General features: G+C 35.5%; 1 protein-coding gene across 2 annotated transcripts in view; it reads right to left on the bottom strand.

Annotated features, from left to right (window-relative positions):
* Positions 1–25,858, bottom strand: part of LOC138701778 (sodium-independent sulfate anion transporter-like) — a 109,561-nt gene that overhangs the window by 26,861 nt on the left and 56,842 nt on the right. The window lies entirely within an intron of this gene.

The following is a 25,858-nucleotide window of genomic DNA, read 5'->3' as shown; positions in this document are numbered from 1 at the left end:
GGTGCTAGGAACAATAGACTGTGGCGGTACTATTTCGCATTGAATGTAATGAGGCGATAGTAGCGATCCTAGTGGTTAGCAACTATCTATAGATGCATATTTACTACGTATTGAACTTCATGACTGTATATACTAGACTGCGGTATGACAGAAACAGTTTTGAACTAGTAAGTTATAATATTGGAATTTTATAATTATATTACTGTCACTAGGAAAATATTTGGGGTTAAGAAGGATGAAGTTACAGGAGAATGGAAAAAGTTACACAACGCAGAACTACAAGCATTGTATTCTTCACCTGACATAATTAGGAACATTAAATCCAGATGATACTAAGGAATATGCTACTGGAGCTAAATGAAAGCTGTGATGATAAATGCCAACAAGACGAAGACCATGGTCATAGGAAGAAAAGTAAAGAAGGTAAGCTTGCGAATTATAAATGAAGCAGTAGAGCAAGTGGTCAGCTTAAAATACTTGGGGTGTATTATAAGCAGTAACATGAGCTGCTGCCAGCATGTATAATGCCTAGTCTAGGGGAAACCCGGGCAAAGCGGATACGCTAAGAACAAACACTGCCACAGGCTATATTTTGGTCCTACCGAAATAAAATCTTCATGACATTGGTTGTGACATGTGTTGTCCACATATATAAAAAACAGCATTTCGTTTCTCGTACCTACGGACTGTGATATGATTTGAGAAAGAAAATATAGTTAATTATGTACCCGGGCAAAGCGAATAATTAACCCGGGCAAAGTGAATATACCTATAACATTTTCACATTTCTATTTAATTTTTATTCACTGATAATAAAATTAAATCAACACATAAACACGATTTTAATGAGTTATATTAGACGATAGGATATGTTATTTACAGTCCATTACAGCACGTTAGATTAGTACAAAATACAAATTTGAACAAGTCGACGTTTCACTAGTACTGAAGACTTGGATTTCTTCTGCTTTTGCTCCTGCCCATAAGTTACTTCTCTTTCAACGTTTTTAATCGGTATAGATGTAAGAACTTCAGAGCGCTGACATTTTCTTCGTTGAACTCGTATCTTTCAAGCATCCACTTCTGGCACTGGTCTAAATCAAAAGAACTGATTTGGATTCTCTTGCTGACGATATTGAGGGTTTTGGTGAAAATCTGAGTGTAATTGATGTATTGAATATTCCTTCAATCTCTGAAGATAACGACACCACAGATGTGGTTGATTCTGAGTGAGCATTAACTGTTTCTTCAGCCGCTTAAGAAGCTGGTACCGCAGAATTTGTTAAATCTGAGCCAGCTGTCGTTTCGCTGCTTTCTATCTCAAGTGGGCGATCTGTAAGTTCATCTGGAGCAAAATCTTCATCAACAAACACATTATGGTTGTATGGCCCGATAGCAGAACCACTGATTGGAGGATTTTATTTCTTCAAGTGCTTTCTTCATGGCTTCTTCAGACCATTTGGCTTGTTCCGTCTTCCTCTTGAAAAATTAAACCATCTGAAAACACATTACGACCTTTCTAAGTAAAAATTAAGATCAGTGATACTGATTTATAATTTAATTAGTGTGACTTAATGCTCCACTATGTAAAATGATCTAACACGCTTTATTACAATACACAAATACATACAAAAATACAGCTAACACTTATATAGTCAGATAAAGGTGGCAGGGCAAAGTGGATAAGTTATCCACTTTGTCCTATTCACTTTGCCCGCAGACGCCACTTCGCTTTTCATTTAAGGTTATACAAATATAAACGTCAATAATCTTCTTCGTAAGTACGGCACTTTAGAAGTAATCGTATCGCCTATATATTACTATCACATAACAAAAAGTTTCTGCAGTATTGTGTGTTGTACATTTGTTTCTCTTACCTTGAAATATTTTAAGAAAACAGTCAATTTTCTTCTAACACACGCTGACTTCGTCTCTTACTAGCTAGAATGACGACAAGTCAGTTCCAGCAGCAAAGTCTGGTAGGGATTCTTCCCCAACATAGCAAAAAGCGCTACCTGTTGGCGTTTCTAAGAAATATGCATTATTCTCTTTGCCCGGGTTATTCGTTTTGCCCGGGTCTCCCCTATGTGAATTTATTTACGAGTATGCCTACACCAAAATTAGAAAGTTGGATAGAGTAATATTCTAGCAACAAAAATGAAAACAAAAATTTGTTATAGAGAAGAATGAAACAGAAATGGTAAAGGCGTTAATAATGGAAGTTTTAAATAATACTGAAAAGAAATGATAACTGACACAATAGTATTGTGTAGGAATTACATAGGCACTTAAGCATAGGCCTATACAGGTTAAACATGTTTTTAATTAATTCACACGAGTTGTAGATCAAATCAATACCGGAAAAGTTCCTGAAATAATGTTTTTGTTAGGATCAATAATAATTTGAGTACTACAGTATATTGAGTTTTCTACAAAATTAAACGCAACATGTACCAACGCTGGAAAACACAATATCAGTACGTACTCATTCACTTTACTGGCTTGTAAAGAAGGAATGTTATTCTACTGGTACCCTAAATACATATTTTCCGGTTTTCCATAATCACGTAAACACAGTTGACGAGTGAAATTTGCAATTCTTTTTAGGCGATAAAACGAAACCTTTACTTTTTATGACTCACTACTACTGTCATGGTCATAAATGTCGTACTCCACATTATTCTAGAAAAAAAATACAATTTTAAACAAATTATGGAATTCACAATCAACAGTTTAACATCATCATCATCATCATCATCATCATCATCATCATCATCATCTGGCACTATAACCCTGGGTGGGTTTTGGCCGCTCGTACAACAGTCCTCAGTCTTCTTTCTCCAACCCCTCACTTCCATTATTTCTAGGTCTCTGATGACCCCATCCAGCCATCTCTTCTTAGGTCTTCTTTTCCTTCTTCTGTTGTGGACTTTCCCTTGTAATATTCTCTTGGGAATTCTGTTTTCGTCCATTCTCTGTATGTGTCCCAGCCATCTCAACCTTTGGGATTTTATAAATTTAACAATATCTTATCCTCCAATCAGTTGATTGATTTCTTCATTATAACGTATCCGCCATTCGTTGTTTTCATATACTGGTCCGTATATTCTTAGAATTTTTCTCTCGAAACACAGTAGGAGATCTTCTACTTTAGTTAGTGTCCATGTCTCAGATCCATATGTTATTACCGGTCGAACTGAAGTGTGGTATATGTTTAGTTTGGTTGTTCTCGTAATTAGCCGACTACTAAGCAATTTAACATTCGCAAAGTATGCTCTGTTACCTGCCAGTATTCTGTCCTTAACAGTTACGCTCATATCGCAGTTGTAATCGATTATGGCGCTCAAGTATTTAAATTCAACAGGTTAACATACGATTAAAATAAATTTTTTTCTAATACCGTCTGCAAAGGAAGGGAATATTGTTAAACTTTTTTTGTTCATCATACTAGGAATCATATATGAGGAGAAATGTAATTCAGTCCCTTGCATCCTGTGCATATAATTTTGATAATAATAATTCCTTGTTTGATGCGTCTTTGAAATTGCAGACACTTGTTATATCTGTCCATAAATTTGTTAGTATGGCAAATGTAGAGCAAAGTAAAACTTTGAATGGAAACAAAAATCATAACACCAGGGGAAAACCTGCTCCAGACCAGTTTTTCCCCCTAAAATTATTATAGAATCTGGTGTGCATCGAACTCTTGGTTATTTCGGAAAGAAGCAGTCAGATCGTCAGACAAGCGATGTAACAATAGGTCTTCTGTCCCCCCCCCCCCGAAAAGAGGATAACAAGTTTCTATAGCACTCATGTTTTTTCAGATCCGACAGTAATTATTAAGAGAAGAAATTCATGATTCCCATAGAGAAAGGTTTCGGAATTCCCAAGATAATTTTTTTTTCGCCACAGCTGTCACTCAATCATTTCTTTACTCCTCGCAACCTTGAGTATGTTTCAGTACCCTGGAACTGTGTACGTACAATGAAAAGACCTTGAAGCGAGAATTGCTGATGCAGCGAGTACAATAACCATTAATTTTGAAAATGATTATCACGTTCAAGCAGACTTAAAGTGACAATTATCAAAACATCAATTTACAAACTCAAGTTAGATCGAACCAATGAAATAACATAAAAATAGAAGGCATAAATCGAATAAACACGACATAAACTTGGCAAATTTGAGCATTGTTCATTCAAACTGGCTTCCTCTTGCATCTATACACTGCACAAAATGATGCTTCATGATATAATAAACTGATAACGAAAAAAATGTAAGACTAGTCTTTTATCAACTACTAGGTTATTTATCGTCGATGGGATTGGTGATAGATGGTATTTGGTGAAATGAGACCGAGGATTCATCATAGATTACCTGATATTCGCCTTACGGTTGGGAAAAACCTAGAGAAAAATCCAACCAGATAATCAGCCCAAGCGGGAATTGAACACATACTCGAACGCAACTCCGGATCGGCAGGCAAGCGCCTCAGCCGTCTGAGCTACGCCGGTGGTCGTCGCCTAGTCTTTTATGGAAGACAAAATTATTCCATAAGATAAATTAAGAAAATTATTATGTAGGCCCTACAGAATTATTTCTAGTTTTCGTTGCGATTTGCGTCTAAATTTCCTGTCAGATGAATACACAGGTAGATTAGTCTCTTCTTAAATGATTAACGGTCATTTATGTAAAACCTCCCTCCTGGTGAGCGAATATCTACAGAAGCAGTTAGTGTTAAAAAAATCTGTCTGATTGACAGTATTGCCCTATCAATCTACCTAAGCCGTACAATTTAAGAAAATAAATATAAAGTATGGATTATATGCGTTTTGTGTGCAATCTAGAAAGCGAAAATGTGTCTTCATAAAATGACTTAATTATTGCATGTAATTAAAACTACAATATTAGAAAATTAATTTCAACAGTATAATAACATTCGCAACGTGGCACAGGGAATGTAGCCTACTGTGAAGAAAGGAGTAAGATGTATAATGAGGAAGAATGTGTTATCTTCGCGACAAGAATTACTTTTATTTTGGTTTTTCCATGGCATTACAGCCCTCGAAAAGCCTCGTTTTACGTCCACATATAAGCTGTTTGCATACGTGGTTTTTTCATGAGGAAACATGTCGGGATTTCCATAGTATTAGATCAACATGGCGCCTGATCTTCATTTAAAACAACGTATTGCACCGAATGAACATTTATGCTGAATATTCTCACTCGCAACGATAAAGGTAAGCGTCTTAGCCGTTGCAAACTCAATTGAGCCGTTCAGAGCAGAAGTGTTGTAAGTCAAAAATGGGTAATGAGGGTTAAAGTAAACTTTCTGTAACATACAGCGCAAAGTAGCAATTAATATTCAATTTGTTTAAGCTATTAGTAGTCAATGGATAGCAAGAAGGCCATATTAATTGCTACTTTGCGCTGTATTTTTCAGAATATTTACTTTAAACATAATTGCCCAATTTTGACTTACACCACTTTTGCGCTGAACGGCTAAATTAATGAATATATTCATTCAACAGTGAATTACGCAATTTGGAATTGTCACAATCGGAATAATACTACCTATTTTTCATTCGCATATTGTACAATATTTCCTGTTTTTCGAAGAAATTGCTTTAACAAATAGGCTTCACAACTACTATTAAAAATTACAAATCCATTCCGCGAGAGCCCATGAAGAACCAAGGCATACTAGCCGACTGACTTTTTAAAATTTAAAATTACATCTTTTCATCTAACTTGTTTCTCCAAAATGGTCTCAAAAGTTTTCAGTGTTAAAAAAACTATACAGATGTTTGTTCAATTACAAAGGAATTACTATACAAAAATCACTTTTAAAGCATGTGAATTTCATAAGGGTCCTAAAAGCATTTGGAGTTTGGTTTTCATTACAAGTCTAATTTGAAATTACCAACATAAGAAATTGAGAATTTCATACTGAGAAGCGTTGTATGTTCAAATACATTAAACTTATTACGTCACATAATAAGTCCCCCCCCCCCCAATGGCAGGGAACTTAATTTGTTATTTGCCCCGACTCTACGAGCGGGCTTAGATGTCGCTAGTGCCGAGAAGCGTAGACCACTTTCATTTGTTTTATTTATTACATCATTCTGTACTCACGTCATGGTGGATTAGATATAGTCCAGTTTTTAATCCGCCATCACCCACTATACAATGATTACAAATTAACAATACATATGACAACATATAACTATATAATAAGTATCTGTTTAACATTTTTTATTATTAAAAATATAGTATAATACTATTACTTGTACGCTTCCTAATCTAATGTCATTTATTTTCTTAATTAATTTATATAATTCCGCTAAACATATAATAATAATAATAATAATAATAATAATAATAATAATAATAATAATGATGATGATGATGATAATAATAATAATAAAACATGTAGTGAACCCTTTTATTTGAAACTATTAACTTTTTCTTTTCTTGTAGACCATTTAGTTTGCCAGAAACTATCCAGAATGCACCAAAGGCGATGCGTCCGCATTACACTCGTAATGAATGATGATGGAGAATTGTTGGACTGGAACGTCAAATGGAAACTGGAGTACCCGGAGAAAATCTCTGTGTTGCCTGGACTACGGGCTTGCCCGACACAAGTTATAAATTTAGGGTAGAGAGATTTGAATCCAAGCCCCCTGGTTTATTGCAGCACTCTAACACTGATCCATGTGGCGGAGTTAATAAATGTTGCATAAAGTCTTTAAATTATCACCATTCTCTCTTCTGCAAGACACGGATAATACCAGTCAATAATATTGTTACTGCGATACTACGTGTTAGACCGCTATTCCGGTGCTCTAGTAAGAGGCGTTCTCTGGAGCAAAACTTAACTAAAAAATCTTGAATTTGAGATACAGAACATCAAACATTTTAGATTTCTTATAACAGCATTGCGCAGAATGACATTCAAATGTTTCTAGAGGATGTTGTGTTTGTTGGAGAGAAATAATATTTTGTCAGGAGGAAGATGTGTTATTAAGGATGCAATAATTTTGGAACTGGAAAAACGACGTAACGCACGTTAAGTTGTTAATCCAGGGAACGTTTCAATTACGGTACCTCTTTATCCGAAGTTAGCGAGAGACGGATTGTTAAGGAAAATTATAATTATTAAGTATGCTTTATGTCATATATTTAAGAATTCTGTCTCTAAAAAAAAAGAGGGCTCATGGAAAATAAATTTACTGTTCGCTACCTTTTCTCATCCAAATTTCCTGCTTCGTGGACATTGAACTGTGGGCTCTATGAGATTAGAATATTTTTTTAATGTTAGAATCTGAAATGACGATTCATAGCATCGTTGAGAAGATTCTGGGTACTTCTGCAACTCGATAAAACTTGAGGAGAAAGACGAACTAAGTTAATATTGTTAATTATCCTGTGCCGGCTCCATCTCATGGGCATCCGCCTATGTGATTGTCTCGTGTCAAGTTCACACAGTCTCAAAGTGAGTGAAACTATGCCAGATTATGAAAACCTTGGATGATATGTGAGTATTTTCCGAGCGAAGGTTAAGGGCAAGGTAAATACCATTATAAATTACCTTCTCGTTGTTTTAGTGTACAATGTTATCTTATAGTTAGCCTACATGTGTTCTGGGAATAGATGATTTAACGTGGACATTGCATTGTCTTTATGTAGTTAATTCTTCGACAAAACACAATATATGTTTACATATATTCGTATATGTACATATAGGCTATTGTCTCGCCGGTAGTTGAAAACACGTTTTTTTCCTAAACTGCATTCTTCCTGCTCTGCTAAATAGAGCAACGAAAAAAGTATCAATAAAGTGTGAAAGTATCATTTAATCAAGGTTGCTACAGTACTTCCGTGTCATGTAATGGCTTTGTTCAGTTATGTAAGAGACATTGACCATACGGCTTGCAATGTAATGACAAGGTAAGTATGTAGCCTAATTAACTGGTTTTGTGGGTTACATAGGATATTAATAGCTGATGAATTAATTACACAATAATAATTGTGTAATTATTAAATGAATATGACGGCAAAAATAGGAATTACTCGGAAAGAATCCGATTCTAATCTAATTTGATTTAGTGAACTCTTAGTGATTTTCTAGTGTCAAAACAAGAGCCTCGTGATGGGAAACTAACCGAGAAACAATTGGAACTCTATTGAAATCAAAACAAAATTTCAAGACTAATCAAATTACTATAGTGAAGACATTTTGTGTCTTTTGCAATAGATGAAATCTCTTACGTATATTAGCCCTGTGTTATTTTTACTCACTTTCTATCAAATATGGTATTGATCTAAATCACTGTAAACTTTGATAAAAGAAAGTATTTATGAAACGCTTTCTCATAATAATGACTGAAATAAGAATACTGATTGAGATAGCTCAGTGGTGAATTACTGAACTTGCATTGAGAGGACCCGAGTTCAAATCCCATAGCCGGCAAATCTAATCAGTGTTTTTAGTTGTTTCCTCGATCATAAAATAACTAAAAAGCAAATACTGTTCCTCATGTTATCAATTCCTACTCATTCTGCATGGTTGACATGTCTGCTGATATGGTCATTGGATGGCATGGGGTTAAACGGATTGGCTGATAATTACAGTAGTGGCAAAAAAACCGGAGCGACCCTTGTAGCTGATTTCAGAGCCTTGTTCACTCGGAGCACGATAGACTGGTAACTAAGACTTTCGTGGTTCGAATCCTGTCTGGGAAGGAAACTTTTTTTTGTTCCTTATTCAAATTTATTCCCAATACTTTTCGATTGCTTGTAAAATTCATGTTCTGGGAATAATAAGTTAATTAAGCAGTAAAATATCGCTGCAATCTTAGTTACCAGTCTATCGTGCTCTGGAGTGAACAAGGCTCTGAAATCAGCTACAAGGGTCGGTCCGGTTATTTTTTGCCACTACTGTACAGACGTGGACAAATTATTAGCAAAATTGAAGATTTTTTTATATATATTTTTACAAAATATGATTCTTCAATTTAGACTACAGTTGACATTTTTGCGTATTTCCAAATTATTAGCAAAATTGAAGATTTGTATTGTATATTTTTAGAAAATTTAACTCTTCAATTTGGACTACATTTGATATTTTTCGTATTTACAAATTATTAGCGAAACTGAAGATTTTTATTATATATTTTTACAAAATTCGATTCTTCAATTTGGAATACAGTTCACATTTTGGTTATTTCCAAATTATTAGCAAAACTGAAGATTTTTATTTTATAGTTTTACAAAATTAGACTCTTCAATTTAGACTGTAGTTGACATTTTTGCTAATTTACAAATTATTAGCAAAATTGAAGATTTTTATTATATATTTTTACAAAATTTAACTTTTTAATTTGAACTACAGTTGACATTTTTGCATATTTCTGTATACTGTAATGATAGAAATATGCAAAATTGTCAACTGAACGGTAGTCGAAATTGAAAAGTCAAATTTTGTAAACAGAATTATCATAAAAATCGTCAATTTTGTTAATAATTTGTCCACGTCTGTACATTAATGCGGTATATCAACAATAATGTATTACAAATAGTCGATAGTCGGGATGTGACCTTTCGGGATGTCTCATATAACACGTTTTCTTAGATGAACTTCAGTCTTACATCTAGTCGTATCTTGCCTCTAGTGTTGGAGTACAGTTTTATATAATTTCTTATTTCTTCCATTCACTAGTTTCTTATGACTGCCAATAAGAGTAGGGCCTATCAAGTATTCCACTGGATAAAAGCTTTTAATGAAGTCAAATAATGCTTATAGCTATACATAAGCTTATCTTAAGTTTTGATTGAATTATTTCAATTCCTCGGCATTGCTTTTAGGGAGTCTATAGTGGAATCCCAGTTACTCTTTAGGTTAGGTGCTTTCTACACTTGGGTTACAATCAATTAACATGGAAAAATTTGAGGTCAGTGTGACGTTGATGAAAGTATTAGTCTATAACATGAACACATAATATACAATAAATTTTATAAGTCCATAAAAATAAATGATATAATGTTCATACTACACATCATTATAACCTGTTAATAAATAAAATATATGATTTCATTTTCGTACTACACATAAATCGTTATAGCTTGCAATATCCAACCTGAGAATAAATAAGATTATTTGATTTTCATATTACACATAATAAACTTACAGTACCGGTACCCTAAATGTTAATAAACAGAAAAAAAATCATTTTCATACATACATAATTACAGCTTATATGGGTACTATTCATCCTGTTAATAAATACTATCCAGCATGTTAAATAAATGCTTTATTTTCATAATGTTTTGCGTAATCATAACATACTATCCAGCCTGTTAAACAAAATATTATTTCATTTTCATACTACACATTATCGTCATGCATGATAAACACTATGTTCGGTTTATTTTGTCGAGTATGGAGAAGTTTAACATTCGCCGATGTTCGCTCTGCAGGAGGTCTGTCGTGTTTGTTCCACTTTTTTTTATAAAAATTCGCTGACCTCCACTCCCAACCCTTCATGTTTTAATCGTTAAGGATTTTAGCACAAATCTTGCGATTAGTTTGTCGTATGAAACAAGACGAAGTTTGTAAAATCTTGATTGCCGCTCCCATGTTCGAACACAGCAGGACACTATTTTAAACCGCTTAAGGATTTGAGTACACATCTTGCGATTAGTTTTCATATAAGTTTGTAACATCTTGGTTTCCTCCTTCATGTTTGAACATTGCACAATACTAGTCAGTACTATGAACATATATTGAACTATATTTTGTTTGTACCGAACGTATGTAAGGAAGGGGAAAGGTTGAACAAACGCAAAGGGTGCTACATTTCTAGAGAGACTCACTTAAACCAAATATAAGACCTCTGACCGGTTTTCAACAGATTCGGTTATTTTAGTTTACATGCTCCATTTCCACGTACTGCTGGATGCCTAAGGAGTAGAGCGAAGTTCGTAGTATCTTGATATCTTCTCTCATGTTCGAACATTGTACGACCATAGTATGCACATTGCACACAGTTGTGCAGTTCACGCGCTCTTTTCTCTTCAGACTGGCACGCTGACCATTAGACCATGGTTCTATGGTGATAAATGATAAGTCAAAAAGCAGGCAGGAAGTGAGTGATAACATTATTTTGCCGCATACGTGAGATGAAATGATTTTATTTTACAGTGTTTAGAAAAGGCCTACTTTTCATACACAAAAAGTTTAGAGACCTTCTACTTTTATGATAGCAAATAAAATAATGTAAATACTGACAAATTAATCATCCGTAAAATGTATTGAATACTTACTTACATATAATTGGCTTTTAGAGAACCCGGAGGTTTATTGCCGCCCTCACATAAGCCCGCCATTGGTCCCTATCCTGAGCAAGATTAATGCAGTCTCTACAGTCATATCCCATCTCCCTCAAATCCATTTTTACATTATCCTCCCATCTACGCCTCAGCGTCAGAGAAGGTCTTTTTCCTTCAGGCTTCCAACTAACACTCTATATGCATTTCTGGATTCATCCATACATGCTACATCCCTGCTCATCTCAAACGTCTGGATTTAATGTTCCTAATTATGTTAGGTGAAGAATACAATGCATGCAGTTCTGCGTTGTGTAATTTTCTCCATTCTCCTGTAACTTCATCCCTCTCAGCCCCAAATATTTTTCTAATCATCTTATTCTCGGAAGCCCATAACATCTGTTCCTCTCTCAGACTGAGAGTCCAAGTTTCTCACAATCATACAGAACAATGGTAATACAACTGTTTTATAAATTCTAACTTTCAGCTTTCTTGAGAGAAGACTGTATGACAAAAGCTTCTCAATCGAATAATAACTGGCATTTTCCATATTTATTCTGCATTTAATTTCCTCTCGAATGTCATTTCTATTTGTTACTGTTGGAATGGAATGGAATTTACCTGAGGGGGACACGGGTGGCCCAGCACTGCGACCTATTGAGATCTATTGCGCTAACCTTCGATATGGAATGAGTTGCGTGCCACAGATCCCCTACGCGCACCGCCCTAACCACATGACTCCCTTAACGACCGGTCCCTACAGCCGACAGAAAGCCATATACCATTCCTGCTTCGGTAACTTCCCACAAGGCCCCCCATTTGTTACTGTTGCTCAAAGGTACTTGAATTTTTCAAGTTTTTCAAAGGAAATTGAATATTTGATTACATTTTAAAATATTATTTTCTTTGGAAATTTATGTTCACGTTTATTTTTGTACAGATAACCTTATTCTTAACGTGGCTTAAGTGCCCTTCCCTTAGCTGTCTTTCCCTGAACAATACTATGAAGGAGTTACGGAATATTAAATAAATTTATCATGTTATAAATACTCAGATCTTAGCGTAGCCTACAACTAAACACTCCGAAGACTCGCATCTTTCTCTTGTATACTGACGGTTTTTCAGACTCGCAGTGGAGTTTATCATAAGTCCTAATTCCAGATTTAGTGTTCCTTTATACCTGAATTAGACGCATACGCAAAGATTTCCCGTATCGTGGGACGAGCGCGACGTCGAGCCTCCACTTAATAATATTACAATTATAACGCACAAACATACACTCCATAGATGGGATTCGAACCTATAACGTAGTTTCCAGGAAACATTAGAAATGCACATTTTAGCCATTGCATATGCCACGACCGACTCGCACGTCCCCATTATTCTTCTACTTCTCATTCTCTTCATCATGATATTCAAATGAATTCGAGTGGTCCTTGGGCTGAGTACCGGGTTGGGTTTTTTTTCGAGGTTTTCCCCAACTATAATTGCACGGGACTTTTACTTCAGATTGGCACTCTGACCATTAGATCATGTTTCTATGGTGATAAGTCGAAAAGCAGGCAGGAAGTGAGTGATAACATTACTCTGCCGCACACGTGAGATGAAAAATTACTTTATTTTACATTGTTTAGAAAAGACCTAATTTTCATACACAAAAGTGTTTACAGAACTTCTACTTTTATGGTAGCAAATAAAATAATGTAAATATTGACAAACTAATCATCCGTAAAATATATTGAATACTTACTTATTTACAAATGACTTTTAGAGAACCTGGAGGTTCATTGCCGCCCTCACATAAGCCTGCCATCGGTCTCTATCCTGAGCAAGATTAATCCAGTCTCTAGAATCATGTCCCACCTCCCTCAAATCCATTTTTATATTACCCTCCCATCTACGTCTCGGTTTCAGAGAAGGTCTTTTTCCTTCATGTTTTCCAACTAACACTCTATATGCATTTCTGCATTCACCCATACGTGCTAAATCCCTTCCCATCTCAAATGCCTGGATTTAATGTTTCTAATTGTGTCAGGTGAAGAATACAATGTGTGCAGTTCTGCGTTGTGTAATTTTCTCCATTCTCCTGTAACATAATCCCTCTTAGCCCAAAATATTTTTCTAAGGACCTTATTCTCGAACGTCCTTAATCTCTGTTCCTCTCTCAAATTGAGAGTCCAAGTTTTACAACCTACAAAACAAAGGTAATATAAATGTTTTATAAATTCTAACTTTCAGCTTTCTTGAGATAAGACTGGATGACAAACGAGTAATAACAGGCATTTCCCATATTTATTCTACATTTAAATTCCTCTCGAGTGTCATTTTCATTTGTTGCCCCACGGAACTTGAATTTTTCAACCTTTTCAAAGGATATTGAATACTTGATTACATTTTAAAATATCATTTTCTTTGCAAATTTATGTTCTCGTTTATTTTGTGTACAGATAATCTTATTCTTAATGTGGCTTAAGTGGCGATTACTGTGGAGCCCTGCTCTTAATTGTCTTTCCCTGAACAACACGATGAAGGAGTTATGGAATATTAAATAAATTTACATGTTATAAATACTCAGATCTTAGCATATAACTATACACTTCGAAGACTCGTATCTTATTCCTGTACATTGAAGGTTTTTCAAACTCGCAGTGGGGTTTATAGTAAGCTCCTAATGCCATATTTTGTTTTTCTTTAACCTGAATTAGACGCAAACGCAATAGATTTCCCGTAACGTGGGACTAGTGCGACGTCGAGCCTCCACTTATGGTAACATAGAATAACAACGGACAAACATACATTCCATAGATGGGATTCGAACCTATAACATAGTTTCCACGAAACATTAAGAAATGCATGTTTTAGCTATTGCACATGCCACGACCGACTCATACGTCCCATTATTTTTCTACTACTTCTTCCCCTCATCACGATAGTAATGTATTCAAGTGGATTCGAGAGCCCCTTGGGCTAATTACCGGATTGGGTTTTTCTCGAGGTTTTTCCCCAACTGTAATTGCACGGCGAATTCTCGAGTTCATCTCACCAAAATAAAATCACGCTATTATCAATTCCATCCACATTACGTAATTGAACAGTTGATACATCACTGAATAACTGTTATACTAAAAAACATTATAGTGTTCAAAAATGAACGAAGCTTCATTACGATCATCTAGGACTTTTAGAAATTACGAATTATTTTTAAAGACGTCTTTCGATCTTGTTAACCATTCCACGTCTCTGTGACCGACGCGTCACTGTCGTGTAGTGCTATAGATGTGGAAGAGAACCTATTACATTAATTCACAGAAGTAATAGATGAAGTCAATTTGAACAAGTTTTGTCAAAGAAGTTTTTTTATACGTCCAATAGTTTTGAGAATACAAAATGTAACGTGTTGTAACGCTGTAACGCTCCTTGAGGTCATTGCTCCGCAGTGGGGTGAGTAATTATCCACTCCGCAAGACTTGCAAGAAGGGAATGTAAACAAAAACGTCTCACCATATCAAATCTATAAAATAACTGTACATTCGTGACACTTAACACATTACTTAACATTACTGTAAACTTAATTTCTTTTCTAAATTAATTTACTTTTAATTCCTTCAAAGATAATAACTTAAATGGAGATTGAGTTACAGAATGTGTATTCGTAATAATGCTATTTTGAGTTTACATGAAATGTAAAGGAATCTTTAATGGAAATAGTTTTGTTTTATAAGAATATACATTCTTTACTATTTTGTAATTATGCAAAAAGCAAAGAAATCAACGGACGCTGTGAATGTTAAATAAGTTTCATGGTATTAAATTTAGAGTTAAACTGGTGATAGTGTGTAATAAAGAATGTTAAAAACAAAACAATTTTGTGAAATTAATTGATTCAATACTTATGTTTTCATCTACAATAATTTGATCGAAACGTATCTGACGAGACGTTTTTGTTTAGATTCTCCTCCCGCAAGTCTTGCGGAGTGGATGAACCCTCACTACGCAGTAATGACCTCAAGGAGCGTTGCAGTATTGCAACATGTTACATTTCGTATTCTCAAAACTATTAGACGTATATCAAAAAACTTATTTGACAAAACTTGTTCGCATTGACTTGATCTATTACCACTGTGAATTAATGTTATAGATTCCCTTCTACCATGTATATTCAAGTCTCTTATTTTACTTTCAGAAATCTTATTGTTCCATATGAGTGATTCAGAATTCTTAGTGCTAGTTTGCACCGCGTCATAGATGCAGAAACATCCAAAGAAACTTTGGCTCCATCTCCAAGAAGACAAGGGTAGGTGAACCTTCCCGATGGATCCACTATCAAGAGATATTTTACATAACCCAACATGTTATGTGTTCCCGTGTTATTTTCTCAATATGGAGTCGATACATAGCCTCAAAATTAGGATGTTTCTCATTCTATAACACAGTGCAGAAACTAAAATATCTTGCACCACGTTGAATATAATTAAATTCTTAAATCGCACATAATTCTGAATTATTCTATGATTGCTCTGTGACTTATTTTGTCGATTGAAGAAAACCAGAACTTTAATCATTCCGCAACTTATAGTTTCAAAATAAATTTAAGTAACTTGTTATTGTTAATGATATACTCATGTTCTAGTACCGGTATTGTTTTTTAATATGTAGAAATTCAAAGTCCGCCGGTGTGGCTTTGTGAACAGCGTAAGCGTTCCCCATTCAAACGGTCAGTAGTTCGATTCCCAATGTGGGCAGTGCAGATGTCCCTTCCGTCCACGAGAATGGGTGGTTGTCTCTCGTCATGTGTTGTCTCATTCTCATTCTCATAGTCCGTAGCGAGCCAATGTATCAATCTATTTCGATTTCTAAATAAAATCTTCTTAGTGGTAAAAATACCGTATTCAAAATCTTTAGTTGAGAGAGCATATGCCGTATATTGATATTGATATATTTATTTCTACAACTCTTATTTGGTAATGGGTCGCCACCACATCTCTGTATTCGTGCTCCCCATTACCTTCTAATTACAATAAACTTTCATTGACGTGTGCAGTCATCTTGTTTTACCTTTGTTACCTCTATTACTATAATACATACTCTCAATTTGCTTTCTAACCTCTCCCCTTAAAATTTTCCCTTCTTTCTAATGAACACCTCACCACTTTTATTGTTTACTTATATTTGAAGTACTTCCTATCGTCTAAAATTTCCATAATTTTGAACTAACTTTTACTAACACTATTTAATCATACTCATTCACTTTCCTCTCTAACTTACAATCAGCTCTACCTCTCCTCACTTCTGTCATCACTCTTATCCCCTATTTCTCCATTAAACACTGAATCACATGTTTATTTTGTTAAACTGCTCCCTTTCACCCCGATAAATTTTCCGTTTGCCACTATTTTTGTAAGTCAACTCAACCTTCATTCGTAAACTTACATTAAAATACTTGCTGTCTTCCTAACATTTCAATTTCTCTGATTGTACGCTAACTTAGTCGACACTCCAATATTAGTAACATTTCACTACCAATTACTATTAACAAACACTTCTAATTTTCTCTAGTCACTTCTTTTATCAACTATTGTTTCTCTGGACACTAATTCACTTATTCGTTCATATATTCTCCCTCCGATTATTTTGCTAGTTACTATTACTCCTTGAACACTCACTTTATTGTTTCTATGTCTTTTGACACACTTTTATCACTCCACCCCCTTAAGCACCAACTTCGTAGACTGTAGTTCTGCGGTTCCTTATTTCCTTCCTTTCCCTCACAAGTAGATGGACTACCCAAATCTTCTTTACTTCCCCTCTTTGTCGGCTCCGGATGTCTTGCTAGTTTCTTCTTAACCACCTTCTTGACCTATTTTCTATGACCTACTCCTCCCGCTGTCAGCTGATTCGTCATCTTATCCCTTCCGCTATTGTCAGCAGTCTTCAGTGACTGTTGCTTGCATGGTGACGGACTTATTTGCGACCACACGTCTCTCCTTTCAGTGACGTCATACGTGTTTGCTTCCATTCTTCCTGAATTTGCTGTTTCAAACATTCCTATATGCCGTATATAGTGAATGAGGCATGCCGTTCGACTTTTATTATCGCAGAGTTCAGAAACAACAACAGTATTGCTTACAACTAACTTCGTTTGTGACTAAAAATACATAAAAATGAAATCAGTGATACAGAATGAGTTTTATGTACTTTCACATAGAGATCATTAACCGGATAAGAACGTTGTTAGAAGATAATATTCACACTAAACAATTAATCTTTATACTGCAAGTAAGTAGAAGTGCTCTTGCTTACTTGTCCGTAATCAAACATGACGTTATGGTGTTTTTTGTGCAAAACAAGTTTCATTAACATGTTTTATCAGCATTGTGTAATATATTAGATTTTACTGAATTAGTCACTGCAGTAATACATTAGAAATTCTTAAGACACAAAGAAAAATGACACCATAAACATTTTATCCATTCGGTTGTCTAAGGAATATGGTAAAGTACCAAAATAAGAGAAACTTTTTTAACTGCTTATAAGTGAGGATGGGAATAGGCATTTTTAATCCTAATGAGTGGAATACACGCAGCATTTCGTCTATTTTTAGAATTTACAATACAATTTTGGTCAGTTTTTTATTGTTATTTTAAATTATAAAAAGAAGTAAAACTGGGAAATAATTATGTTTTGGAAAAGGTTCCAAATAAGAGATACGTGTGTTATTTAACTTTATTTTTTAACATGGACAAAAATTATCATCATTGGGTGAAAATTGAAGCAATATATAACATTGTTAAATCATGTGCACACTGTAATAAATTCAGGAACATTTTTAAATTGAAGAGGTCAGTGCAACAGTAGCCTAACTCCTCTCAACAGCAATTTTGTTGTTTACTTGAAATTTTTCCAAGTGAAATTAATATGGTTTACGAAAATAACACAAAGTAGGTCAAATTGGACATGAATGTACTAATCTTACTTAGGCTACTATTGCTAACGTTAATATTTTGCTAGAAAAAGAAAAAATGATAGAATATTAAACTTCGATCTCCATATTTTAAATTTTAGTTGATTGCACTTATTTTGCGACCCCTTTAATTGAGACAATTCTTATTTCGCTGTATTGAGCAAGTTGGACAAATAAAAATTCTTCATCAGTGCCGCAGTCTTCGTGTGCCCAACGACGACATTTTGAACACTGAGTTCTCCCCCCTGGATCCTGGTGTCCTCAGAAAAAATCGAGTGCAAAACAAGCACTCTCCATCATCATCATTTTCTCCATATTCCGAGTCACTAGAGTTAATTAATTGCATTTTCACATCGGATTCTTCATCACTGGACGAACTCAAGCAGGGCTTCTTGGACTGATTTTTTCTGTGGTTTTTGTTGTTTTTCGAACTTCTTGCGAGCTCCATCTTTTCTTTGTTTTTCCTTATCTAAACTCTTTCTCATTTGTTTCTGATAAAGAGTTGATATTATGATAACTCCTTTCCTGCTCTGGATACTTTACATGCGACTTCACACTGGTTGAAGCTTGCGGCTCTTGAGGTGGTTGTTGCTGCTTCTGTAACTGTGATATAACCAAAGTCATCGTTTCTGGCATGAGAAATAAGTAATGGGAACGTTGAGAGCGAACAACTTATCTTTGCCACAGTCTGTGGGCATGAAAGCTGACAACTGTGATTGGCAGATTGTTGACGTCACATCTGTTTAGGAGATGGTACCACTCTCAACCGAAGTGGTAACAGATGCCACTGACTAGACAGTGTACTCAAGGACACATCCCAGACATGCAAAGTGCGAGTGTCTTGCCTTTGACGCAGTCAGTAGCCAATAAGACTGACAACTCTGATTGGCAGATTGCTTTCGTGACGTGTTGGGTGTTACCTTTCTCAGCTACACTGGCAACAAGTGTTAACTGACTGATTTTTTTACTCAAGGATAAGCGCTACAAACGCTGGCACTGGCTGTAGTGACGATATTTACACAGGTCCAACGAAATTTTCGAAACCAGGAATCACAATTAAATAAAATAATTTTAATAATTGCACAAGACTTTTATTTGAAATATGAAGAGAATATTTCACGAATTACGCACTTACTGTATGTTTTGATCTTTAAGTAAAGTAAATATTGTCAGACTAGCCACTTTTAATTGATTTTAGCTATTGATATTATTTTCATCTCAATGAATAATTAATTTTAGTCATTAATAATGATAACTTAATCATTTAAATTAGTAATTTTTGTAATGAATAATTGAGGACAATGGATAATTAATAATTGACCTAATTCGTAATTAATTTTAATTACTAGTTCAATTAATCTTTCATAGGTTCTTACGAAGTTTATGGCAGACAAACTGACACGACTAGAAGCATTAACGCCTTTCGTAAACTCTCAAAGGTGAGCATCATAATAAAACCAAATAAGGGTTCTAAATAAGAGATACTATCTCTTAATAGGACCCCTAGGTATCTCTTATTAGGGAATGGAATAAATAAAAATGAAATAGCTATCGAAGGTCATAAATTATTATCTTTCTTATTAGCAATCAACCTTATTATATGCAACATTTTGCCAGCAATTTTATAAAATTAATAATAAATTTGTTGTATCTGACATTAACTGCTGTTCACTTCCTCAACAAAAATCATCAAAAAGTTAAAAATGTGAAAAATTACTTTTCTTGCTCTCAGCTTCGTTGCTTACTTTCAACTGAGGTTAGACAAAGAACACGATGTCTTAGAAGCACAAACATTAATTTACCATAGTTGTCGAGAGATGGCAAATTATACCGGAGAAATTAACAATGTATCTCTTATTAGGGACCAGTCTCTTATTTGGGTACTTTACCTTACCATATTATTACGAATCTCTGAAATCACTTTCAACATTTTGATAAAAAAAATTAAACGTATGCTTAAATAACATCATACACCTCCATGCTGTCAAATAATTAAGTACTATTTTTTAACTTTTTGTTTCTTATATTATTTTATTGTAATACTTACTTACTTACTTACTTACTTACTGGCTTTTAAGGAACCCGTAGGTTCATTGCCGCCTTCACATAAGCCCGCCATTGGTCCCTATCCTGAGCAAGATTAATCCATTCTCTATCATCATATCCCACCTCCCTCAAATCCATTTTAATATTATCTTCCCATCTAAGTCTCGGCCTCCCTAAAGGTCTTTTTCCCTCCGGCCTCCCAACTAACACTCTATATACATTTCTGGATTCGCCCATACGTGCTACATGCTCTGCCCATCTCAAACGTCTGGATTTAATGTTCCTAATTATGTCAGATGAAAAATATAATGCGTGCAGTTCTGTGTTGTGCAACTTTCTCCATTCTCCTGTAACTTCATCCCTCTTAGTCCCAAATATTTTCCTAAGCACTTTATTCTCAAACACCCTTAACCTGTGTTTCTCTCTCAAAGTGAGAGTCCAAGTTTCACAACCATAAAGAACAACCGGTAATATAACTGTTTTATAAATTCTAACTTTCAGATTTTTTGACAGCAGACTTGGTGATAAAAGCTTCTCAACCGAATAATAACAGGCATTTCCCTTATTTATTCTGTGTTTAATTTCCTCCCGAGTATCATTTATATTTGTTACTGTTGCTTCAAGATATTTGAACTTCTCCACCTCTTCAAAAGATAAATTTCCAATTTTTATATTTCCATTTCGTACAATATTCTCGTCACGGGACATAAATACTTTGTCTTTTTGGGATTTACTTTGAAACCTATCTCTTTACTTGCTTCCAGTAAAATTCCCGTGTTTTCCCTTATCGTTTGTGGATTTCTCCTAACATATTCACATCATCCGCATAGACAAGCAGCTGATGTGACCCGTTCAATTCCAAATCCTCTCTGTTATCCTGGACTTTCCTAATTAAGCAGTCGCGGACAGCCGATAAGGGGTGGTCCTCCAGCTTGGGGGTTGGGCGAATGGCTAACAACCCATCACCGTAAAAACAGCTTGTTACGAATCCTTCAAATAAGCCTCGGAATGGGACTGATTCTCTGGCACGACCACAGCAAAGGAATACGGTTTTGAGATTGTAATAAATACATTAAACATTATTTATTAAGCCCAAAAACTGAAAACAAAATTTAAGAACGAAATAGAGGAGACAAAAGTTGACTTCTGATATTTCACATTGTCCCGAAACTTAACATTTCCAACGTTTCGAAACTACATACAGATTTCAACAAGTGCAGCAACACCACGCGATAATCCCATAACACACATGGTCTCAAGTGAAAGTGAAAAATCACTACAGAGATACTCGTGGGCTTCGTCCAAGAGTCACGCATTATATTAGAAGGACTGTTCGTCATTAAATCATATGAAGCCAGTCGTATATACCAGAGTCGTTGCCCAGGGTGCGCCATAGGAGGCTGGTCTACGCTACACCCGCTATAAGATGAGCTGATGATGGAGATTTGATAGGACGCCAAAAGGGGAACCTTAGCAGGATTATAAGTCGAATTTTGTAAATCTGTATTTAAATTTTAGCTAGCATTAATGGTTTAAGGGTTTTGATACAATTTATTAATAAAGCTTTGTTATATTGAAGAAGACTGTTACGTATTTCGCTATGACATTATGTAGACTTCAGACAAGATATGTCGGTCTGTCGAGTAGGCCCACACGAGCGAATATACTATAATATTTAATAAAATTCAAGACATACACACGCCTACACAATACCGGTACATTTAATTACTTCACGCAACGGTAACTTGGGAATCAAAGTTCCTCCGTTTATTTTTTAATGTTGTACACCTTTGGGGAGGCCGAGACTTAGATGGAAGGATAATATAAAAATGGATTTGACGGAGGTGGATATGATGCTAGGGACTGGATTAATCTTGCTGAGGATAAGGATCGATGGCGGGCTTATGTGAGGGCGGCAATGAACCTCCGGGTTCCTGAAAGCCATTTGTAAGTAAGTAGGTAAATTAAAACCATGAAAGAACAATTTATTTCAATTTATATACACTTCATTCATTTTCCAGTAGGCCTACATTGCGTACATCCCCGTTACTGAAATTGTTTCGTTTTAAATTAAATAACTTTGTTTTAGAAGACAGAAAAATTACATAGGATATTTATTGAAACTTCAAGCGATCTAATAATTATGAAATAATTTTAAATATACTATGTTTGGAATACAGCACAGACGAACACGTACATATAAATTTCATGTGGCCACTCTAACGTTGCACATACCGTATGTTGAGTGCATTATATAACATGTAGCGTTTTACTTTCACAAAAATAAAGACTAATTATCAAGCTACCCATGCAAAATGCGTAACGTAACTTGCTTGACCTTGTGGAGATGATTGGTCTACGAATGTGAAGTCTCAGGCAACACATCGACTAAAGATGGGAAAAACGAAGAAACAATATCCAATCTTCGTGTTTAAATCAGAGATTCGGTCAAACTGATACAGTATAACTACTATTTATAATGGTAGGCCCTATTTTTCGTACATTTCTTTGGATAATTATATCAGATTAACAGCGTGTCATCACATCACTTTATGTAGATTATAGCTTATTTATTTTGAATATCACACTCAAATACTGACCTCACATTTACCGCATATTTAATGTTAGTAGGCCAAGACCAAGAATCCGATATTTTTCCCACGAGAAGCCCGATACTGACTTGGGTTTACGAGGACTGGACCCAGGACTTAGGCACGCTTTGGCCCACTATACGCCCTATAGGGTGCTATGCATAGACAGTTCGCTAGCCCGCGCTACGAGCGTGCTAAACTAGCCCCGGCTATCCACTGATTACTTGTACAGAATTCATATTATATCATATCGCTTAGTTCGCTGATCATCCACCGGAAGACCGCGCTAAGAATGTCTATGAATATGGCCCTTAGAGTCTATGCGATGATTGTCCAAGTCCCGCAAGTGACCTTAGTGGTATACGTAAATCCGATGCTGACAGGTGGGCGATCCCGCCTTAGTCCCTGACAGAGCCAAGTTCTGTTTCGCGGACGAGTAGCCTGATAATCATAAATGTTATGTTTTATTTAACGAGCTCGCAACTGCAGAGGTTATATCAGCGTCGCCGGATGTGCCGGAATTTTGTCCCGCAGGAGTTCTTTTACATGCCAGTAAATCTACTGACATGAGCCTGTCGCATTTAAGCACACTTAAATGCCATCGACCTGGCCCGGGGCCTGATAATCATAGGTAGGAAGTTCGTACCAAAGCAGTAGATTTCAGTTGAGTACAGCGAGGAGTATAGATGTCACCCGCGCCTCGCCCTGCTGTCGCTCGCTACAGACGATACACAGTACGTTCACATAAACAACGCATAGTGGCATCTGTGGAGCTGTGCAGAGTCGTGAATAGTTTGAACAGTATTGATAAATTATATTAATATTTTAGGTTCTGAACAAAGTGAGCTATTCTGTTATTACTGTATTATTTACGTAATGTTAATATTATGCATGATTCAAAAAAGTAAACTCATCTGTTATTAAATAATTATGCAAACAGGACATTTCCTGCGTATCCAGGTTTCGAGCATGCAACTCCGCACGTCGTTAGATGGAATGGAGATAGAACGGAATGATGTTTATGCCTAACGTGAGTAAACGGGAGATCCTCGATAAAAACTCGAAATTAAACCTTGTCTTCTTGATTTTTCAAATTAAAATTCCCAGAACAGACCGCGACTCGAACTCGGACCGCCTGAGTGACAGGAATTTTGTTTATATACAGTATCCACGAATAATATTATCCGGAAACGAGTTATATGAAATAGAGTAATTTTCTGGTTCTTCATTTGAAATAAGAAGTACGCAATGACGGTACGTTTCAAATTTAGTCAGGCAACATTGCTTTGGGATTAATTTTTATTACTTAGATTAAACAGACAATTATCTTATACAGTTCGTATTGAAGAACAAAGCATTATGAAAGGAACTGAATTACTGTACACAGAATTACTTTTATTTTTGTTAGCGATTTTGAGTTCTTTTTCCTCTCCAGTCAGTATCTACCAGTCGGAGCTAAAAGGAACTAAGTTACTTTTCACAACTTTTCAGGAGAAGCAAAAAACGTTCCACTAATAACACAAATGTATATACTTTTATATTAATATTTTTATATTATAGAAGATCAAAGAACATTTAAAAGTCTGACTTAGTTCCTTCTTCCACCGTTCGGTGCGCATGACATCCGTTGTTCAATGGTTGCGTAACCCAAAATTGCATATTTTGACTTAGTTCCTTTTAGCTCCGACGGATGTCGGTCACTTAATGAAGCTGTATCAACTACTACGTTATTCAGCGTCGATGAAATTGGTGATAGCGAGATGGTACTTGGCGAGATTAGGAAAAGGATTCGCCATGGATTACCTCACATTCATCTTACAGTTGTGGAGAACTTCAGAAGAACTCAACCATGTAATCAACCCAAGCGGGAATCGAATCCACGCTCCAGCGCAGCTCCGAATCAATAAACAAACGCGCTACAGACTGAGATATTCCGGTGGCTGCCAGCTAATATCCTTCTTTGTTAAATGATTAGGCCTACAATCATTAGTTGTAAACCTCCTTGTTATGCATAAGTAAATTTTCACGGAAGCAAATAGGTATGTCTGAACAACAGTATTGCTGTATCAATTTTAAATATTGACTTCTCAGACTAGAGAATTATTTATATTTTATTGCTATTTAATACTCCTACATCATTAATATTTATACTCCCCGTTATGATTCTGATCAATATTTTATCACTATTAGGAATTTGTTGTGTCATTTTTGAACAAATGTTTTAGGTTATAATATTTTTGTGCTATCTGTATCTTTTATCCTATTTGTGTCCTAAATGAAAAACAGGCAATTTTACATTGCTTTAAATGCCTACATTGTTTTATCCTACCGGTTGTACAAAATGGGGTGATTTGACACTTTTGGAAGAAGATATTACTACTCAAAAACTGACACCAATGAATAAATCATAATTATTGTAGATTGAGATGGGTAACTGCTTAATGTGATAAAAAAATTTACCACATAGGAGGCTCACTGCAGCCAGTCAAGACTAAGGTACCCTGTTTTTATCCAGTTTTCCCTTATGTGTAATCCAGAAAACAAAGCGTACCTTTATATTTGGATGCATTTTCTTATTTGAGGCGCTCAGCGCACAAATGGCCCAATCCACAAAATTTGGATATTGAGTTCATTGCTTTAAAGAGCTCCTCATATTGTTCTTTTCAAGGTGTAAATCGACCTAATCATCATTCCCAGTTTTTCCATGAGATTTCAGCACAATTTTCGTTTGTGTATATATTTCGCGCACTGTTACAAATAGGTAAAGTGAAAATATGATTTTGTGAGTTGGGTTAATTGTGCGCTGAGCGCCTCATTTGTTTTTTGTGTCGGGAGAGTCAGTTCAGGGCCGAGGCCGACCAGCCGGCTGCTGGTCTCATGTCCACACGCCACAGCAAAGGTACTTGATTACATGGAACAACATATTTTT

This window comes from Periplaneta americana, chromosome 6, assembly GCF_040183065.1.
Source record: "Periplaneta americana isolate PAMFEO1 chromosome 6, P.americana_PAMFEO1_priV1, whole genome shotgun sequence".
Classification (NCBI taxonomy): domain Eukaryota; kingdom Metazoa; phylum Arthropoda; class Insecta; order Blattodea; family Blattidae; genus Periplaneta; species Periplaneta americana.
This window is presented reverse-complemented; position numbering and strand designations above follow the sequence as displayed.